Raw genomic sequence first — 14,685 nt, 5'->3', positions numbered from 1 at the left:
GATTGCCGAGTTAACATCTTTGGAACTACTCAGCACTTTTCAGCATGGGTGGACTTTTCACACATTTAAAGCACTTCATGCAAATACGACAATTATGAACTTTATTCCCCCTGAATTTAGAAAAGAGGTTGAGTCATTTTTAAAGGAAAGGCCTACACTAAATACATGAACAGGAAGTGGCAGACAAAACCTCTAGGTAAACCAGCACCATCTAGTGTTTACACTGTGTATGCAGCAACATGATTGTGCTAAAGAGAATAACTTATTCTTACATAGAATCAGGAATGCTTTCCTTTTGCAGTCATCTAAAGGGGCTCTGTAAATATAAGGGACCTGAATAAAAAAAAGACATGGACACAGGGGAGTCAGTCAGCAAATATTTACCCCAACTTGATAGCACTTTCTACTTTGGTTGAAAAGAAAGATGCTAAAGTTAGAGTAGATATCAACTGATTTTTTAGACAAGAGGGAGAGTGCAAAAATGGCTGCAGAGGAGGATGCAAAGAAGTTACAAGATAGAGGGAGAGGTATATGAAACAATGACCTACACTAAATACAAAAACAGAGAGCGGCAGACCAAGCTTCTAGGTAAAACAGCACACTCTAGTGTTTTTAAAGGAAAGGCCTACACTGATGAACAATAATTAAAAAAACATGGACACAGGGGAGTCAGTCAACAAATATTTACCCCAACTTGATAGCACTTTCTACTTTGAATGAAAAGAAAGATGCAAAAGTTAGAGTATATATCAGATGGTTTTCAGTCAAGAGGGCAAGGAAATGAAAAATGGCTAAAGAGAAGGATGCAAAAAAAGTGTCCAAATGTTGCTTGAAGATGTTTCCACTTAAACGTTGATGGGAGAGTTATGCGGTTGTACAATATTAGTTGCACTGATAAATGCAATTCCATAGAAAAAAGTATTGCCTGTAGTTCACTTCCTCATTAAAACTACCCCAAAGAGAAGCACTTATGAACACAGGACCAATCAATGCTCCCATTTGAAGTAATCTTAATGTGTTGAACTCTGTGATTAAATGACCACTGCATGGAGAACGCAGTCTGAAGTTCTAGAAGGCAAATGTCTCTTGAAGCACTGATCACTTGAAACTACCCCAACAAATAGCACTTACCAAATACAACAGACGAGTTAGTGCCATTGTGAGGGTACCGAGGGTGACAGTAGAAGCAGCTGAAAATCTTGTCCAATTTCTTGCCCGGTAGGACCTTACGAGATCCTTTGCAGTCAGAGATAAGTGGAGCATGTTGCCTGCTTGTAGGAAGAGCTTGTCTGAGCCATGTGGTTTACCAGCACCCAATATAAGTGTGTCCATGGCCCCTTGGCTTTGCCATGGTCGTTTACACTCTGCTTTTCTGTAAAGCCCATCAAGTTTTGATTGCCGAGTTAACATCTTTGGAACTACTCAGCACTTTTCAGCATGGGTGGACTTTTCACACATTTAAAGCACTTCATGCAAATACGACAATTATGAACTTTATTCCCCCTGAATTTAGAAAAGAGGTCAAGTCCTTTTTAAAGGAAAGGCCTACACTAAATACATGAACAGGAAGTGGCAGACAAAACCTCTAGGTAAACCAGCACCATCTAGTGTTTACACTGTGTATGCAGCAACATGATTGTGCTAAAGAGAAGAACTTATTCTTACATAGAATCAGGAATGCTTTCCTTTTGCAGTCATCTAAAGGGGCTCTGTAAATGTAAGGGACCTGAATAAAAAAAAGACATGGACACAGGGGAGTCAGTCAGCAAATATTTACCCCAACTTGATAGCACTTTCTACTTTGCTTGAAAAGAAAGATGCTAAAGTTAGAGTAGATATCAACTGATTTTTTTAGACAAGAGGGAGAGTGCAAAAATGGCTGCAGAGGAGGATGCAAAGAAGTTACAAGATAGAGGGAGAGGTATATGAAACAATGACCTACACTAAATACAAAAACAGAGAGCGGCAGACCAAGCTTCTAGGTAAAACAGCACACTCTAGTGTTTTTAAAGGAAAGGCCTACACTGATGATCAATAATAAAAAAAACATGGACACAGGGGAGTCAGTCAGCAAATATTTACCCCAACTTGATAGCACTTTCTACTTTGAATGAAAAGAAAGATGCAAAAGTTAGAGTATATATCAGATGGTTTTCAGTCAAGAGGGCAAGGAAATGAAAAATGGCTAAAGAGAAGGATGCAAAAAAAAGTGTCCAAATGTTGCTTGAAGATGTTTCCACTTAAACGTTGATGGGAGAGGAATGCGGTTGTACAATATTAGTTGCACTGATAAATGCAATTCCATAGAAAAAAGTCTTGCCTGTAGTTCACTTCCTCATTAAAACTACCCCAAAGAGAAGCACTTATGAACACAGGACCAATCAATGCTCCCATTTGAAGTAATCTTAACCCTTATGTGCTGTTGGGGCTGTTTTCAGCCACTATGGGATATTTTTGAGTCTTATTTTGGCCATAACTTTTTCCGTGTTTCAGCAAATGGAATGATTTTTGGTGACAAAGCTTATTTTTACACATATTTTAGGAAAATGCTTTGAAAATTTTTAAAAACTTAACAGTACACTCTGGGCAAATTCACTACCCTTTCGTTATGTTCGTGGCTGAAAACAGCCACTACTTTAAACTGCTGTAAAAATTGATCAGATAAATATTTTTTTGCCATTTTTTTGCATGAATCTATTAACCAACATCAGTCCTGTTCAAAACTACTAAATGTTTTAAAAAAAATCAAGATTTTAACTCTTTAATTGCCAAATTCATAAATTATGACACTGATTTGGGAGGGGAAAAAACACAAAATTACTTATTTCCAATATAAAATGTGATTGTGGACTGGATTTTTTTTTACCTTTTATCACAGTCTTGGACATGTCAAAGATTAGAAACAACATTGGTTTTGATGCATTGTTAGTTTTTGTGCAGCATCAGATTTTAACTTTTTCTCCCTCATTTACTGTTCGTGGCTGTTTTTGCCCCATTGACTTCCATTATAACCACATTTTTTGATTGCAAAGCCATGACACCATATAATCATGCATTTTTGATTGTTGGTGGTTTTCCCTGTTGGGAAGAGGTAAAAAATAAAATTTTTACTGTTGATAACCAGGTGGCACCATTAACCCTTTAGATAGGCCTGTGCAAAAAAAAGCTTAGTTTCTGGCTTTTACATGGAGTTATATGGAGTATAATAGCATAATAAAGTGTGTGTGAAAGTAAGTGTATTTATGCATCTGCCTTTTGATAATGAGAAATGCAGACTAAACAAAAACTAAGCAAGTCATGCCTCTGGCAGGCTGAAGAAAGGGAGTTGTCTCCGCGTTGGTGGAAAACCACACTTCGCCGTTTCTCCCAATCCACCCAGACCCAGGATCCTCCGAATCCTCCTCGCCTTCAGTGGAAGCTAGAGAGGATGATGAGGGTGCCACATCCAAATTAGGATCTGAGTCTCCTGAGTCTGTGGTGTCAGAGGGAGAAGACAATACATCCTGCCGCTCGCTGGAGGGGTCCGGCTGCAGAATCATCTCTAGAACTTCACTACAAGTCAAGCCCTTTCTCATGTTGCCTGCTCTTCTCACCATCAAATGACCAGCAGGCTTGCATGCAAGTGTTCAAATCCACTTGATTAGTTTTTGTTTAGTCTGCATTTCTCACCATCAAAAGGCAGCAGATGCATAAATACACTTACTTTGTTTTTGTTTACTCCATGTAGTTCTGAGAGCTGAGGTGCATATTTTGATTTTCTCAGACGCATCAAGGTGAGTTCTCTCTCTCTCTCACACACACACACACACACACACACACACACACACACACACACACACACACACACACACACACACACACACACACACACACACACACACACACACACACACACACACACACACACACACACACACACACACACACACTTTATTATGCTAGTATACTCCATATGACTCCATGTAAAAGCCAGAAACTAAGCTTTTTTTTGCACAGGCCTATATAAAGGGTTAATGGTGCCACCTGGTTATCAACAGTAAAAATTACAAATTTTACCTCTTCCCAACAGGGAAAACCACCAACAATCAAAAATGCATGATTTTATGGTGTCATGGCTTTGCAATCAAAAAATGTGGTTATAATGGAAGTCAATGGGGCAAAAACAGCCACGAACCGTAAATGAGGGAGAAAAAGTTAAAATCTGATGCTGCACAAAAACTAACAATGCATCAAAACCAATGTTGTTTCTAATCTTTGACATGTCTAAGACTGTGATAAAAGGTAAAAAAAAATCCAGTCCACAATCACATTTTATATTGAAAATAAGTAATTTTGTGTTTTTTCCCCTCCCAAATCAGTGACATAATTTATGAATTTGGCAATTAAAGAGTTAAAATCTTGATATTTTTAAAAACATTTAGTAGTTTTGAACAGGACTGATGTTGATTAATAGATTTATGCAAAAAAAATGGCAAAAAAATATTTATCTGATCAATTTTTACAGCAGTTTAAAGTACCCAGCCAACACGTATATGTTGGCCCCACATGGTTTAAGCTTGGGCTACTTGGGTACCAAGTGGGCATGGTCCCAAAATGGGCATCTTATCTGGGGCCCACTTGGGTCATCTAAGTAGGTCCCACATGGGCAAAAACAGGTGGGCTCCCTATATGGGTCCTAGTTGGGTCACTAATGGGAACTGAGTGCATGGGCTGAAAATGGGTAACACAAATGGGGCCCATTTGGGTTTATCAAATAGGTTAGACATTGGCAAACACAATAAATCCCATATAGGCTGCCCACATGGGCCCAAGGTAGTACCCACATAGGTAATCTCTGTATGGGTTATGAATGGGAAAAACATATGGGGCCCGCTTGGCCAAACCACATGGGTCAGACATGGGCAAACACAACCAGTCCCATATAGGCTGCCAACCTGAGCCCAAGGTAGTACCCACATAGGCAATCTCTATATGGGTTATGAATGGGAAAAACATATTGGGCCCGCTTGGCCAAACCATATGGGTAAGACATGGGCAAACACAACCAGTCCCATATAGGCTGCCAACCTGAGCCCAAGGTAGTACCCGCATATGTAATCTCCATAAGGGTTATGAATGGGGAAAACATATTGGGCCCGCTTGGCCAAACCATATGGGTAAGACATGGGCAAACACAACCAGTCCCATATAGGCTGCCAACCTGAGCCCAAGGTAGTACCCACATAGGTAATCTCTATATGGGTTATGAATGAGAAAAACATATGGGGCCCGCTTGGCCAAACCATATGGGTAAGACATGGGCAAACACAACCAGTCCCATTTAGGCTGCCAACCTGAGCCCATGGTAGTACCCACATAGGCAATCTCTATATGGGTTATGAATGGGAAAAACATATGGGGCCCACTTTGATAAACTATATGGGTAAGACATGGGCAAACACAACCAGTCCCATATAGGCTGCCAACCTGAGCCCAAGGTAGTACCCACATAGGCAATCTCTATATGGGTTATGAATGGGAAAAACATATGGGGCCCACTTTGATAAACTATATGGGTCAGACATGGGCAAACACAATCAGTCCCATATAGGCTGCCAACCTGAGCCCAAGGTAGTACCCACATAGGCAATCTCTATATGGGTTATGAATGGGAAAAACATATGGGGCCCACTTTGATAAACTATATGGGTCAGACATGGGCAAACACAATCAGTCCCATATAGGCTGCCAACCTGAGCCCATGGTAGTAACCACATAGGTAATCTCTATATGGGTTATGAATGGGAAAAACATATGGGGCCCGCTTGGCCAAACCACATGGGTCAGACATGGGCAAACACAATCAGTCCCATATAGGCTGCCAACCTGAGCCCATGGTAGTACCCACATAGGCAATCTCTATATGGGTTATGAATGGGAAAAACATATGGGGCCCACTTTGATAAACTATATGGGTAAGACATGGGCAAACACAACCAGTCCCATATAGGCTGCCAACCTGAGCCCAAGGTAGTACCCACATAGGTAATCTCTATATGGGTTATGAATGGGAAAAACATATGGGGCCCGCTTGGCCAAACCATATGGGTAAGACATGGGCAAACACAACCAGTCCCATTTAGGCTGCCAACCTGAGCCCATGGTAGTACCCACATAGGCAATCTCTATATGGGTTATGAATGGGAAATACATATGGGGCCCACTTTGATAAACTATATGGGTCAGACATGGGCAAACACAACCAGTCCCATATAGGCTGCCAACCTGAGCCCAAGGTAGTACCCACATAGGCAATCTCTATATGGGTTATGAATGGGAAAAACATATGGGGCCCACTTTGATAAACTATATGGGTCAGACATGGGCAAACACAATCAGTCCCATATAGGCTGCCAACCTGAGCCCAAGGTAGTACCCACATAGGCAATCTCTATATGGGTTATGAATGGGAAAAACATATGGGGCCCACTTTGATAAACTATATGGGTCAGACATGGGCAAACACAATCAGTCCCATATAGGCTGCCAACCTGAGCCCATGGTAGTAACCACATAGGTAATCTCTATATGGGTTATGAATGGGAAAAACATATGGGGCCCACTTTGATAAACTATATGGGTCAGACATGGGCAAACACAATCAGTCCCATATAGGCTGCCAACCTGAGCCCATGGTAGTAACCACATAGGTAATCTCTATATGGGTTATGAATGGGAAAAACATATGGGGCCCGCTTGGCCAAACCACATGGGTCAGACATGGGCAAACACAATCAGTCCCATATAGGCTGCCAACCTGAGCCCATGGTAGTACCCACATAGGCAATCTCTATATGGGTTATGAATGGGAAAAACATATGGGGCCCACTTTGATAAACTATATGGGTAAGACATGGGCAAACACAACCAGTCCCATATAGGCTGCCAACCTGAGCCCAAGGTAGTACCCACATAGGTAATCTCTATATGGGTTATGAATGGGAAAAACATATGGGGCCCGCTTGGCCAAACCATATGGGTAAGACATGGGCAAACACAACCAGTCCCATTTAGGCTGCCAACCTGAGCCCATGGTAGTACCCACATAGGCAATCTCTATATGGGTTATGAATGGGAAAAACATATGGGGCCCACTTTGATAAACTATATGGGTCAGACATGGGCAAACACAACCAGTCCCATATAGGCTGCCAACCTGAGCCCAAGGTAGTACCCACATAGGCAATCTCTATATGGGTTATGAATGGGAAAAACATATGGGGCCCACTTTGATAAACTATATGGGTCAGACATGGGCAAACACAATCAGTCCCATATAGGCTGCCAACCTGAGCCCAAGGTAGTACCCACATAGGCAATCTCTATATGGGTTATGAATGGGAAAAACATATGGGGCCCACTTTGATAAACTATGTGGGTCAGACATGGGCAAACACAATCAGTCCCATATAGGCTGCCAACCTGAGCCCATGGCAGTAACCACATAGGTAATCTCTATATGGGTTATGAATGGGAAAAACATATGGGGCCCGCTTGGCCAAACCATATGGGTCAGACATGGGCAAACACAATCAGTCCCATATAGGCTGCCAACCTGAGCCCATGGTAGTACCCACATAGGCAATCTCTATATGGGTTATGAATGGGAAAAACATATGGGGCCCGCTTGGCCAAACCACATGGGTCAGACATGGGCAAACACAATCAGTCCCATATAGGCTGCCAACCTGAGCCCATGGTAGTACCCACATAGGCAATCTCTATATGGGTTATGAATGGGAAAAACATATGGGGCCCGCTTGGCCAAACCATATGGGTCAGACATGGGCAAACACAATCAGTCCCATATAGGCTGCCAACCTGAGCCCATGGTAGTACCCACATAGGTAATCTCTATATGGGTTATGAATGGGAAAAACATATTAGCCCACTTTGATAAACTATATGGGTCAGATATGGGCAAGCACAACCAGTCCCATATAGGCTGCCAACCTGAGCCCATGGTAGTACCCACATAGGTAATCTCTATATGGGTTATGAATGGGAAAAACATATGGGGCCCACTTTGATAAACTATATGGGTCAGACATGGGCAAACACAACCAGTCCCATATAGGCTGCCAACCTGAGCCCATGGTATTACCCACATAGGTAATTGCTATATGGGTTATGAATGGGAAAAACATATGGGGCCCGCTTGGCCAAACCATATGGGTCAGACATGGGCAAACACAACCAGTCCCATATAGGCTGCCAACCTGAGCCCATGGTAGTACCCACATAGGTAATCTCTATATGGGTTATGAATGGGGAAATACGAGTATAATTTTGAAATAATGAATTATGTAATAAAAATAAATTGTGCATCTGTAAATTACATCATAATCTATATACTTGTAAATAACATATCTGTACAATCATTAAAACAATTATATACAGTTTATTTATAATTTATAATCTTTGTTATAATGCCACTAACAGTTGACCGTGGAATATTTAGTAGTGAGGAAATTTCACAAATGGATTTACACGGGTGGAAACCTATCACGGTACCATGCTTGAATTCACTGAGCTCCTGAAAGTGACCTATTCTTTCACAAATGTGTGTAGATGTAGAAGCGTGTGTGTATACAGCTGTGGCCATGGAAGTGATTGAAATACCCAAATTCAATGATTTAGAGGGGTGTACCAACACTTTTGGCAATTGTGGGTACAGTACTATAGGCCATGGCTCTTCAAATCCAGTCCTGGAGTGTTGGTGTTCAGCAGACATTAGTTCCAACCCTAATCATTGACATTACATTCAAAGTGTCAACTTTTAGTGGTCTGATTTTGTGAGTTACTGCAAAATGCTTATCTCCATAGTTTTTTTAAAATGTATACAAATGGTTCAAAATATCCAGAAAATGGTCACTGTACAATATGAAGACAAGTTACAGAAGCTAGTTATCTATCAAAATAATAGCTTAGAGATGGGTAAAAGAAATCAAACCCCTAGCACCAGCCATGTGCCCTCATTCAATGGAGATAGGCTACTCAGTGTTTTCTGGTCAGTCGGTTAGTGAAAATGTAATTCTAGAGATGTTTTAATATTGGGCTTAGGGTTAGGGTTTTGATTATTGAAAGGGGAACATCAGTTCAGATGATGAAATAGTCCAAGCAAAGAAAGATAGAATGGAAATTCATGGTTCTGAAGGGAAAATATAAATTCAGAAATCATATTTGCAGCATATACAGGAGTACAGAATAAAGTGCAGTTTCATTAATTTAGCATATTGTGGTTTGTGTTCAGTTTTCTTTTGAGGCCAACAGTTCAGACTTTTAATTTCAGTCGTAGTTGGCACGACATGACTGACCCTCAAAGTTGAAATATAGGCGAAAAAGTTTTTCTTTTTCTTTTTCAAAATCTGTATGTGAATCAATGTCATGTCTTCAAGAAATACTTAACCTTTGAATTATTATTATTTCTAATTATTATTTTAGCATTGTATATTTTGATCAAAACACCACTTCAAAAAGCTAAATTTATGTTAAAATATAAAAAAATTATTATTAACAATAATAATAATAAAAATGGATATTTCAATCTTAAGAGAGAAGTGCAGCAGAAAATGTTTTGCTTTGTGTGATTTTGTTTGGATTTACAATTTTGTGTGTGTGTGCCTAAAGCTATAGCTACCATGCAGGATTGCATTTTTTATTCACACACTGTCATAAAAACACTATTTGACCAACTAATCAAATAATATAGTCTACAAATAAAACTAAACACACATTTCTTTAAAAAAAAGAAAGAAAAGAGGAAAAGTAATCTTTTCCATTTCCAGGCTGAAACAATCGCTATTGGTTGTTTGTTTCACCTACTTTGATATGATTGGTTAATCTGACTGTCATCTACGTAACTGGCCAATGACAACTGTGCGCGCCTTTTTACTGGTCATGTTTGAAAATACGTCAGTTTGAGTTGATGACTGCGTGTGTGTGCGTGCTGCTACTGCTCGGCAAGATTATGAGTATACTCAGTCTTTACTTATGGCAGTTAAATTCTTATTTTGAACTAATTTGCGTTGTGACATGTAAACGGAGGAGAACAGAAGCTGATATGTGAACACAGAGGAAGGTCGGACTGGATGAGGTCCTGCAAACATATTGGCGATATCAGGTAAGAGAACATTTTTCAATCTCTGTTACGTAAAGTTATGTTTCGTGTTCATGTCCTATAACGTTATATCCACTATAATTTTAGAAAAACAGATCTATTAATAAATATGTCATGTTTAGGTATTACATTAAAATAAGGTGAGAGTGCTATAGTTAATGGTAGAATAATGCAGATAAACAAATCTTGTGTTAATGGAGTTCATTAACTTCCCAGATGTTCTGTGTACACACGAGAGTTTAATAAACGGATAACGGACGTAACGTACAACCCTGCAGCTGTGTGTAGGCCTACCATTGACTGTGAAGGTGTGCTTCATCAATCGCGATTAGCATGTGTTTAATATTGTAAGTTAGCCTCTGATGTCAATGTTGTCAGCTAGTTTAAAACTCAAACACAAGAAAACCCTAGTGTAGAACATATTTATGTACTTAATATTTACCCTGCAATTGTACTTTGGTATCCAAAATGATATACTCAAAGTCAATAAGAACAACACATTTTGTACTTAATGCACTTTAGTTATCTGGAAGTGCTGAGGTTAAGTGTATTTGATTGTGGAATTGCAAGTATACTTTAGGTACACTTTATTAATAGTGATGTATATACATTATATATATATATAAAATTCAATTTTTGTTTTTTTTCCAAATTGTTGTAATATATAAAAAAAGTTACATTGTGCACTAAAGAAATGCTCTAAATATAGTTTTATTAGCCTATAAATTAAATATAAGTCTTAGGTGATTGTGTCAATAAATATGTTAATGGGTTTGAAGGATAATAAGTAGGCCTATGTTTTTGTATAGGTTTTTTATTTATTTATTATTTACTAGGGAAGGAGCATCCAAATAAGTAAAGTGACTGATAAAACAGTTATTTACACTCTGAAACACTAGAATCTACTGAAGATTTGAGAAATATTATTGGTCTAAATCTCTTATGTTTTTCTAGATAGCCGTTTCGGAGTATTTTTACATCACCTCTTCAAAAACTGGTAACTGCTAATGATAAGAGATTTGTTTACTTCTATATATTCAAGCACTGGAAGAAGATTTTTTGGGGAGAACAGGCACCCAACAGAGAGACAACTCCACCACGATTATCAACTTCAGTAAATTTTAATCATTGCTTCTAAACCTTACATTTGGGATTAATATATTATATAGTAAAAGTATTAGTATCATCGTCAAAAGTAATTTCCTCTACCAGTGACAAATCTGAGTAACTTTTTATCCTTTTGTCTTTCTTCCTCTAAAGTGACAAAGAAAGGAGAACATGTCACCATCATCAGTCCTTTATTTAGTTCACTGAAGAACATCAAGGGAAAGACCCTCAGACGTGTCATAACAGGATAAATGTGGCTACAGGTAAAATTATTAGATTGTTTGATTTTGGTGTACCAATTTGCTTTTTTTAAGCTACAATTGTGTGACGTGACATGTAGCCAAGTATGGTGTCCCCATACTCGGAATTTGTGCTCTTCATTTCACCCATTCAAGTGCACACACACACACAAACACACACACCCGGAGAAGTGGGCAGCCGTTTTTGCTGCGGCACCCAGGGAGCTATTTGTTCATGTTGTCTGAATTTTTTATAATGGCAAATGTTGGTACAAATTAAATAAGTTTTGTTTAATATTGTTTAAAGGAATGGTAATAAAAATCTTTCTTTTTAAAGGACTTATCAGCCCACTACACCCCACCCAAGACTGACCAAGGATCCAGATGAGTACTGGCAATTTGGTGGAGGATTGTTACTACACTGCACTGTCACTTCTGGTATGGATCCATTAACCTTTTGTTATGTGTGAGGTGCTTTGATTTTACTTAATTTAATAAAATTTACAAAATTAGATTTTACATACTTTACTTAGAGTAGTTCACTTTAAAATTAAAATTACCCCGTGATTTACTCACCCTCAAACCATCCTAAGTGTATATGACTTTCTTCTTTCAGACAAATACAATCTGAGTTATATTAATAAACACCCTGACGCTTCCAAGCTTCATAATGGCAGTGGATTGCAACCATCAGTTTGAAGCTCAAAAAAGTGCAGCTATCCATCATAAACAAACTCCACGCGGCTCTGGGGGGTTAATAAAGGCCCTCTAAAGCAAAATCATGAGTTTGTGTAAGAAAAATATCCATATTTAAAACTTTATAAAGTAAAATAACTAGCTTATGGCCATACGCAGTCTATTTGCGTATAAAGCACAACTTACGCAACTTGTGACGTCAGAAGTAGCGTAGTGCATAATGGCGTAGCGTAAATATCAGCAGTGCGTCGCATTACTCGCGTAAGTTGCGCTTTACCCTTTAAGTGCAATCCGTATGTTCGTTTGGCCGGAAGCTAGTTATTTTGCTTTATAAAGTTTTAAATTTGAATATTTTTCTTACACAAACACATGGCTTTGCTTCAGAAGGCCTTTATTAACCCCCCGGAGCCACGTGGAGTTCTTATATAATGCATGGAAGCACTTTTTTGTGTTTCAATCTGATGGTTGCAATCCACTGCCATTATGAAGCTCGGAAGTGTCAGGGTGTTTATTAATATAACTCCGATCGTATTTGTCTGAAAGAAGAAAGTCATATACACCTAGGATGGCTTGAGGGTGAGTAAATCGTGGGCTAATTTTAATTTTAAAGTGAACTACTGCTTTAATACTATGTGTAGTTAGGATTCTGAATTAGGCTAAGTGTAATGTTTGTCTACTTATCAGAAATATACAGAGCCACATATATTATCAGAGATTAGAGCTGCAATTGTTGAATGATTTTGATCTCGATTCAAATACTACGCAATATTTTCCTAAATGACAACGATTTGTCTTAAACCTTTGTCAAGTAAGATCACAGTGAACATTTATATCTGCGTTGATGCTGTCAGTAGCCACATTAGACGTTTTTTGTTTCGGTCAGAATGAAATAATTCTGATTGATGAATCTGAACATTGTTTTTACATGAATGCTAAGTCATCGGGTTGATGTGCATTTATAAGTCACAAGCATCAAATCTGATTTAATCTTTTGATGTGCACGCACTGCACGAATACCGGTATGCAGTTTCATGTTGTTGTCACAAACTTACCATCCTCCATTGTTTTAAAAAGCAGACTTATATTTACCTATTTCAGGTCCTTATTAGGAGACAAGGAGCACACAAAGTTAAAATGTTAAAACAAATTAACATTTTGTCAGAACCTCTAGTAACTGACATGTTATGTTGTTAAGTTGTCTGTTCAGAATCGTGATCTCTGTCTGAAACGCTAAAATAATCGGGATTCTCATTTTAACTTAATTCTAACTTAAAGTTATTAAAACTGTGACTCTTAAGTCAAGCCATCCTGGAAATGTAAGAATAGTCCACACCTGTGATCACCTCAACTATTTTCCAAAGACAAAAATAATTATATTTTTACTTTAAAAGTTAAAATTAAAATACTTTATTATGCATCATGTTGTCGGCCCATTCTATCATGGACTGAGAATCTGATTGTGAGAAACTACCTAACATTAAAATGACAAAAAATTCTTGAGACAAATTATTATTATTAATGTTTATAATTTTTTTTCAATGGCTAACTTGTATCAATAAATGAATTGATGCTATCAAACACATCGCATATTCATACTTTATAAACTGGTTTTATTAATACAAAATATAATCAGAATAGTCTGAATAAATAAACAGTAATTCTCTATTCATTTCCCAAATGCCCTTCCATTGACATTCCAATACCATGACCATTCCAATTGAAGTTTTATGCTGTTTTTGTTTTTTATCCTGAGTAAAAGTTGTTATTCTTTCATAATGTATTGTGACATGTGTAAGTAACATGATTTCTCTAAAATCATAATCAAATTTGTTTTGCAGAGGCTCTTAAGAAGACTGCACACAGATCAACTGGCAAGAAACTGAGAGGGAACTCTCAAAATAGTTTGGGACAAGAGATGGAGGAGGACAGTGTCTAGAATGTGCAAATGACTGTCTGCAGTATAAGCTGTACTGATAAATGTATAGTTGCTGCTTCTTCTAACTGTCCCCAATTTATTTCCTGTTCAAATGTTCAAAGCTTTCAGTAAAGACTGGGTCAAATACAGGTTAAAAATATGTATTTTAACAATTAGGTATATAACTTTAAAGAGATACTCTTTAATCTGACAAAAATCTGCTTCTTTAAATATTGTCTCTGGAATTTCAGAATATAGCATAATATGATGGGTAATTTCAATAAAGTTTAAATTTGAAAAGATTTCAATCTCACTGTGTGCTCTAATGTTTTAAAACTTGTTTGTGTGGTGTTGCTACTCATTTAGATGGAACCCAGATGATCCCTAGTTGGGCCACATGCCTATGATTCCTAGTTGGGCCCCACCTAAAGCCCTGTGAAATCCTGCATAAAACCTAAATGAGTAAGTTGCTGGGGCCAACATGGAACCTGTGGACAAACCCACTTACAGCCCGTATTTCAGCCCATGTAGTAACCTTGTACCCACAAAAAAACTAAAGCTGGGACCAA

The 14,685-nt window shown here is 38.4% G+C and overlaps 1 long non-coding RNA gene across 2 annotated transcripts; it reads left to right on the top strand.

Annotated features, from left to right (window-relative positions):
• Nucleotides 1-10,022: 10,022 nt before the first annotated feature.
• On the top strand, nt 10,023-14,382 carry LOC307011879. 2 transcript variants are annotated; one of them, XR_013800510.1, is made up of 5 exons: nt 10,023-10,162; nt 10,376-10,467; nt 11,420-11,529; nt 11,843-11,943; nt 14,040-14,382. It is a non-coding gene; the product is annotated as an uncharacterized lncRNA (long non-coding RNA). The 2 variants fall into 2 exon arrangements; XR_013800509.1 differs by lacking the exon at nt 10,376-10,467.
• Nucleotides 14,383-14,685: the final 303 nt, after the last annotated feature.

Source organism: Phoxinus phoxinus (assembly GCF_949152265.1).
Source record: "Phoxinus phoxinus genome assembly, chromosome: 15".
Classification (NCBI taxonomy): Eukaryota; Metazoa; Chordata; class Actinopteri; order Cypriniformes; family Leuciscidae; genus Phoxinus; species Phoxinus phoxinus.
The sequence above is the reverse complement of the archived record's forward strand: the minus strand, read 5'-3'. Positions and strand labels throughout refer to the sequence as shown.